The 7,712-nt window shown below is 42.4% G+C and overlaps 1 long non-coding RNA gene across 1 annotated transcript; it reads right to left on the bottom strand.

Moving 5' to 3' along the window:
* Positions 1-425: 425 nt before the first annotated feature.
* On the bottom strand, positions 426-5,094 carry LOC110340507. Its single transcript, XR_002382299.2, has 3 exons — positions 4,355-5,094; positions 3,176-3,342; positions 426-1,140 (listed from the first exon to the last, which is right to left on the bottom strand). It is a non-coding gene; the product is annotated as an uncharacterized LOC110340507 (long non-coding RNA).
* Positions 5,095-7,712: the final 2,618 nt, after the last annotated feature.

Here is a 7,712-nt window from a genome sequence, read left to right as displayed (position 1 = left end):
TATTTATTTTCTCATTTCATAAACTTGATAAAGCCATTGGAGCACAGCGGCTGTTAGGATAGTTGCTGAAGATCCAGTCCTTGCCTCACAAAACCCAGTGAGGCAGAGTTTAGTCAACCTTGGACATGGAAGTTTGTGTCTTGGGGTGGAAAAACATGAATAGCCAGGAAAAAAGTATCTATATGTACAGAAATACTTGCAACTCTTTTGGGAATGAGTGTATCAATCCATTTTAGTCCAAACTCATTCCTGATTAATTAAGTGTAGTGGGCATATATATTCACCATCCTGACATATACTCTAAAAGTTGTATATGCTCAAAACCTAACTGTTACAACAGGACTTTGCATCACTTGCTTGCTCGGCTCTCATATGTCTCCTAATATTGTACCAGATTCTGAACCCAAAAATCACCAAGAGGCCCATTTCGATGCAAAAGCAAAGAGTCTTTTATTGTTGTTGTTTGACGAGCTAACTGCAGTAACTCGGGCTTCATCCGTTCATCAGAGTGGATGACTGGAGAAGGACCCCAAGAAACCACAAGGGGGGCTACTTATGGGGCTGCATAAGGGGCATGTCTAGGGGTCTGCAACAGTCTCAGGATTGGTGAGCTACCAGGCTTGAATGACCTGTCCTGATTGGTCAACTGGTTGTTATGGCCCATAGGCTCTCCCAGGGCTGTTGCTATGCTCTGCTGCCACTGTTGTGCCGCTTGTACAAAAAAGCACTTCCAGAGCCACAAAGCACAGCCCCACCAGCTAACTTCTTATGGGTTCCTTGCCACAAGAAGGGCATCTGACCTCCTAGTGACTAGGGCAGGCCCAACAAGGTCAGACATGTGCTGAGTCAAAGGTCTACATGTCTTTTCTTCAGCCTGTCATAGCTGCTAAAACAATGTGGGGTATGGGGGGGTGTGGGGCTGGTTCCATCACTACTTTCCACTAAAAGTGGGTTACCAGGATGGAGAGACGGGTCAGTGGTTAAGAGTGGTGGATTCTCTTGCAGAGAGCAGACTGGGTTCCATTCCCACATGGCGGCTCACAACCATCTACAACTCCAATTCCAGGGATCTGATGTCCTTTTCTGGCCTCCAGGGGGACTGAGCATACACATGGCGGAACATCCATACAGTCAAAACATCTGCACACATAAAATCAAAATAAATCTTTTAAAATATGATTTTAATACTAGCCTCGTCTACAAAGCAAGTTCTACAGAGAAACCCTGTCTCAAAAAAAGAATCAGAGAAAAGAAAGAAAAAGATTTACCTTATTTCATTTCTACATTTCAACAAATGATTAAAAGACACAACATTCCATGAAAGAAAATGGGAACGATTGCTGTGCATTATTTACACAATTATAAACACATACCAGTGATACCAATTTGATGTCAAGTGGAAAGGCGAGCTCAGACTGGAGAGACCTCAAAACCTGTCAGTTCCTCTTGCCTGTCTGTCTGCAACACCCAGCTGCTCCTCTCTTTATATTATCAAGTTCTTAGGGATCCTCACCTCTTATGGCCCCTGGCTTGATCCTATACACCAAATGTTATCTTGTAGTTGCTCATTGGTTCAACCCACAGATACCTACTGAAAGCCTACTGAGTGTCAGGCAGGATATAATATATATATATATATATATATATATATATATATATATTCCTATCTCCATGGAGCTTATGTTTTACATGGAAAGACAGACAGAGCAAGTCCTCAGCAAAGATATAAAATAATGGGACCATAATAGATAAAGGAAACAAGCAAGTTGCTGAGATAGAGAACAATAAATAGATAACTGTCTGCTCCATGAAACACATCAGGAAAGAACTCCATGAGAATGTGAAACAGAAGGAGACCAGTAGAGAGGGAAGGACTTATGCTTTCTGAGCACAGGAAGCAGTCTGTGTAACTGTCCTGAGGCTGTGTGAATGTGATGTATGTAAGAACAGACCCTTCCTTCTGCTGTCATTCCAGATTGTTTTATATCTTCCCTGGGGGGTTGATACAACTGGCCTTACTAAGATACCTGCTACTCTCCGTTCGGTTTTATGTCATACTGATCAGCATGGCCTTGAGGATAGAAACCAAGCCTAAGTTTTTCTTTTACAGTGCACATGACAGTACCCTGCAAACACACTTCCTTGACAACTTTTAATTTTATAAGACTGTATGTTGAGGCCATATTTCTTAGTCCACTATATGATTTTGAGTGAACTACACCCAAATTGTACAGCTCAAACTTCTACCAAAGTTCACTCCGTCAGTCACACTTAGTCCCGGATGTACTGTTAACATGTTATGGAGAGCTCTAGTTAGCGCATTATCTGATGTCTGCTCCACAGGTTCCTTTCAGGATTTGGTACTCAGGAGGCCTTTCTGCTTCTCATCTGAACTCAAGGCTCACATGATGGTTTGTGTTTTACCCTGCCGCCCAAGTGTCAGAGAGCTCAAAGTCAGTTCAAGACTTCACGATGAGCTGTTTCAGTCACACATTCATCCATATGGTAGCAAGACCCATGCTTTTCTTTTTATCAGATCTCAACTTTTCTCTTCGTGATGGCTAATATCAGGGTGTCGAGGCCCTGTGCCAAGGGCTTTAAATGAGATATCTTACTTAACCTTCACAGCAATTCTGAGTTTTAGAGATGAAAAACAGCCCAAGTCGTGCTAAACACTACTGACCGCAATGTCTAGGAGCATGGGAATGGGTATCAGAGCTAGGATGGAGCCCTGGCACTCTAACGTCTCCACTGTGCTGTATGCTATGCTATATGCTAATCCCTGATCATGTAGGATGTTACGTCATTGTAAAGTAGTTTTGGCTGTGATTATGGGTGGGGCAGACATATGTTCGTTCTCATGTGTGCAAACACGCATGTGAGTGTGTGCATGACAGTCATAGGTTGACATCTGATTGCTTTCTACCTAATATACTGGTATTCTCTCTCTCTCTCCCTCTCTCTCTCTCTCTCTCTCTCTCTCTGTGTGTGTGTGTGTGTGTGTGTGTGTGTGTGTGTGTGTGTGTCTCCCTCTCTCTCTCTCTTTCTGTCTCTGAACCCAGAGTTCTCTCATTTGTGAAGCTAGCCATTTTGCTCTGGGAATCCCTTGTCTTAGTTTTCCAAGTGCAAGGATTACAGGCCCATGCCATGCCCCAGCACCAATGTTTACACTCACCAGTCACCAAGCCACCTCCCGAGGCTCCTGAGGGATTTGTCTTCAAAACAATTTCAGCTGAGCATGACGGCACACACCTTTAATCCCAGCACTCAGGGGACAGAAACAGTCAGATCTCTTCGGGTTCAAGGCCAATCAGGTCTACATAGTGAATTCCAGGACAGACCCTGTCTCAAAATAAATAATAAAATTAATTTTTAAAAAAAAATCAGGAAAAGAGCAAAAATATGTATTTACGCTTCATGTACATGTGCCTATTTACATGAAAAGATTTGAATTGAAACATACAGCAAAATACCGTCTTTGTTTATGACTTCATACTACACTTTGGTTGGCAGTCATTACAAAACAGTTCTTTGATCCTGTATTCTTCAAAATAGATGAGTAGAACTAAGTGATAGGGTATTTTAATACATAGTTAAAGAGGAGATGTAAACAATTTTATTTAAAAGTTTCATCAAAGTACAGGATTGGATTAAAAGAAAAAGCAGGGGGAGGCTCAAATATTCTATTGAGATTGTGGCTAGGCCGGTGCAGTAGATTTCAAAGAGAGCTCCCAGCTGCACTGCAGTCGAATTCCTTAGATAATATATGTCATGTTTTAATACAAGATTGCCTCCCAAGTGGGAAATAGATCATGAATTCCTGGCTCTCTCTGACGCTCAGAGCTGTGCTCATCGGAAGAATTTCATGTGGTTTAACACTTAAATAGCTCCGCGTTGCCTGTCAGCCAAGATTGGCTTTGCATTTTTATAGAGACAATTTGTACAGAGAGGAAAATTATTAGAGATGATTCCCAAGGCAAATGCTATCTTTGAGGACGGTACTCTGGGTTATCTTTTCTCACTCAGGAGTTTACCCCAGCACTAGTTAGAAAACATGGCTATTAATATATTGGGAACCCGAGGCTTCGTTGTAGGAAGACCCTGCGGTACTTGTTTCCCAGTCACCAAAGTCAGAGGCAAGAATGCTCAGATGGAGAACCCGGTTCGGTAGCCGCAGCAGGAAATCCTCCCAGAGTGTTCACAGTCATTTAGAGAGAGCAATAGCTTTTCATTCGCCATAAGAACCGGTGCTCCCTCCCCCTCCTCCAAGAAAGCCCACAGAGTCCCCTTACCAAACCAACTCACAATTATAAAATGTCAAAACACAAAAATAGAACAAAACAAAACAGATTACCAGAGCGCGAGTCCGGCAGGGTTAGAAGGCAGCCTGGTGGGGTGTACTTTTCTTATCTGCGGTCGAGATTACCTGGTGGTGTTACCGGGAGCTTGGGGACAGGAGGGAGTTGTTTGCAACTGATAAGAAAATGTCTGCTTTTCTCCTTTTCATTCCGTGAAGGATTAATGGAAAAATGTAGAAATAGGCTGCAGCAAATTATCAAAGTAGGCAAGAGTCAAATGCGCAACATTTTAAGATCAAGAGCTGCAGGAAAAATATGCTTTCTGAAGATAAGGGACGGAGGGCATGGACCTTTGCAAGAAGTCTAGAGCAGTATGGGCAACAGAAAGATGGGTGAGTCAGCACCGCCTGAGGTCACAGGGTTCAGGCCTGAGCCTGTCCACACCAAGGTTTGCTAAGGTGGAGGTGCACACTGCTCCTGCCCACAGTCCAATCGCTCCCTTGATGGGACGGAGAACAGGCCCTGATGGGATTGGATGAATCTAAGCATTTCTCCTGTCACAAATTACTGGATGGCTCAAGTCTCCTGGATGTTTATACCCCACTCGGTGAGTGTTTTCAGAATCTCACTCATTATTTTATCCTTCAACAGAGGCCTTACTGGGGGACCTGCTGTTAGGCATTGTGTTGTGCTGAGAGGAGTCAAAGATGAACAAAACGAGGAATTCAGCAGAAGAGGTGTGATTGGGTCTTAGAAAGTGTCTCACACTGTTCCCTTAAAGGGCCTGTTAAACATTTTTTAAAAAATCACCTATTTATGATGCTATCTCCCACTCCTCCTTGCTCCCTGTCCCAGATAGAGTTTCTCTGTGTAGTCTTGGCTGTCCTGAAACTCACTCTGTAGACCAAGCTGGCCTCGAACTCTCTTAGATCTGCCTGCCCAGGCCCTGGGATTAAAGGCTTGCACCACCACCGCCCACTTTATAATGCCAATTTTAAAGACTTGGACTGTAAATAGGGACAACCATTTCTGATAAACATTCCCAAGCTAGAGCCCAAGTCACCATCACAAGATTTGAGGGAATATGGATTTTTAGAGTAAAGGAGACAGGATTCTTTCAAAACACGGCACCTTCCCCAAAGACACTTCTATTCATTTCTCTTTCAATTAATTCTGCCCCTCCCAATATTCTATATTTACTCTTTGGCTGAGAAGCATGCTCTCTCTTCTTATTCTTAGCTTCTCACCCACATGCCTGATTCTTTCACATATTGTGGTAGTTAAGAGCCCAGCCATTGCAGTCAAAGACAAGCAGGCTCACATTTAGGAACAGCTAGTATTTGTGTAGCACTGGGCCAGTGGCTGGATCTTTCTGTACCTTACGTTTATCGTCTATAGAAGAAAGAAAGTAATGACACCTGTTTGACAGTGTTGTCAGGAAGATTAAATGGAAGCCTGGTGTGGCAGTTCATCCTTGTATTCCCAGCACTTGGGAGAATGAGGCAGGAAAGTTCACTGTGAATTTTAGGCCAGCCTGGATAGTGAGTGGTTTGGACAGACTGGCTATAGTGTGAGGCCCAGGTTTCAAAACACCAAAACCAAATGAAAAAACAGTAACATCAAAAGATTAATTGGAGTCGGGCGTTGATGGAGCATGCCTTAAATCCCAGAACTCTGTGAGTTCAAGGCCAGCCTGATCTACAGAGCGAGTTCCAGAACAACCTCCAAAACAATACAGAGAAACCTTGTCTTAGAAAAAAAAAGATTAATTGGGATAGCATAGGTAAAAGCCAACGCAGTTAGCTATATTAATAGCTCATTAACTATTCTGAGGTTTAAAATCTATTTTCATATCCAAGTGGTATATAATCTTTTTTACTTCTGCTTGTTTATTATTTCCAATATTCTTTTTCATTTTAATATGCAGCCCATTTATATACCAAAGATAATATCATGAAAAAAGAAGCAAATTCTTTTAGTATTTTATGTTTGAGTCTGGTGGTACACAGTTGTAGTGTTGGAACTTGAAGACTGAGACAAGAAACAAGTTCAGTACTAGACTTGGATACATAGTTAATTCAAGGCCTGAACTACACAGAGATGCTATCGTGTGTGTGTGTGTGTGTGTGTGTGTGTGTGTGTGTGTGTGTGTGTGTGTGTGTTGGGGTACTCTAAAGGCCACAGGTATTGGAAATGGGAAAGAGTTACTTCTTTACGGTAAAATCCCACTTGCAAACAAAACTTGAAGACTGTGGAGTTTGTGCAGTCATTGGCAGCACACCTGGTTTTTCTGCTTTGATGAAGAAAGCAGCTCAGGACCTCATTGTGAGTCATGGCTTTCCACATCACCCTTCACTGGGTGCTGATGTCCCTGCCAACAGTCCCGGAGTGAGTCTGCCTATAGTCACCAGTTTCTCTAGAGCCTGGACTTGGATTCACTGGCATTGTAAGAATCTCCCCTCAAAAGGTAAAATTCTTCATAGGGATTCATGCATCAAACAATTCTTCAGGGCAAAGATTGTTGGCGGTTTGATTTATGGAGTCACATGAGTACCATTTGGCTTTTGTTCTGTAGCAGAAGCTTCTGAGTAGCTATTTTGGAAACTAATCCAGAAAAAGAAAGGAGATTAAGTGGGGTGGAGGCAAGAAATAAGCCAGGAGTGCTTTGGGCAAAGTTGCCACCATAAGAGACTGAAAAAAAAAATACCCCCAGCTTCTCCCACTGGAGGAGAGTCTCCTGATTAAAAAGTGATGAGATATGTCCACTTTTCACGACACTAAAGCTCACAGACAGTAGATTAGAGATGTTGACCTCAAAATTGGACTGTGCACCTTAACCCTTGACCTGGTGAAGACATTGAGACTGCAGACTTTGCAAAGGTGACTGAGTTTGTAGACATGAAGATAGACGAAATGATGCCACATTAGCTTAAAGAATTTTCTTAATAAAATAAAGAGTTCTAGAAAATTCTAGTGTGTCTGGACCCAACCTATTCTTTTTGTTATTGAAATTGGTAGATTCCTGACTTGGTAGCATTTACCTTTGTTCACAGAACTCAGCAGCTAGAGAAAAGCAGAGCTCTCTATAAGTTCAAGGCCAGTTTGGTCTATATGGGGAGTTCCAGGCCAAAAAGGGTAATATAGAATGTTTTTTAAAAATGACATTCTAGCTGGGCAGTGGTGGCACATGACTTTAATTCCAGAGACAGGAGGATCTTTTTGAGTTTGAGGCCAGCCTGGTCTACGGGGTGATTTCCAGGACAGGCTCCAAAGCCACACAGAGAAACCCAGTCTCAAAAAACTTAGAAAAAACAAACAAACAAATGACATTCTGAAACAAATGACCAGCATATTATCATCTAAGAATAGACCATAATTTCTTCTCATGTTACACAAGGACAGACTTGATATTGA

This window comes from Mesocricetus auratus, unplaced genomic scaffold, assembly GCF_017639785.1.
Source record: "Mesocricetus auratus isolate SY011 unplaced genomic scaffold, BCM_Maur_2.0 Super-Scaffold_100011, whole genome shotgun sequence".
Classification (NCBI taxonomy): domain Eukaryota; kingdom Metazoa; phylum Chordata; class Mammalia; order Rodentia; family Cricetidae; genus Mesocricetus; species Mesocricetus auratus.
This window is presented reverse-complemented; position numbering and strand designations above follow the sequence as displayed.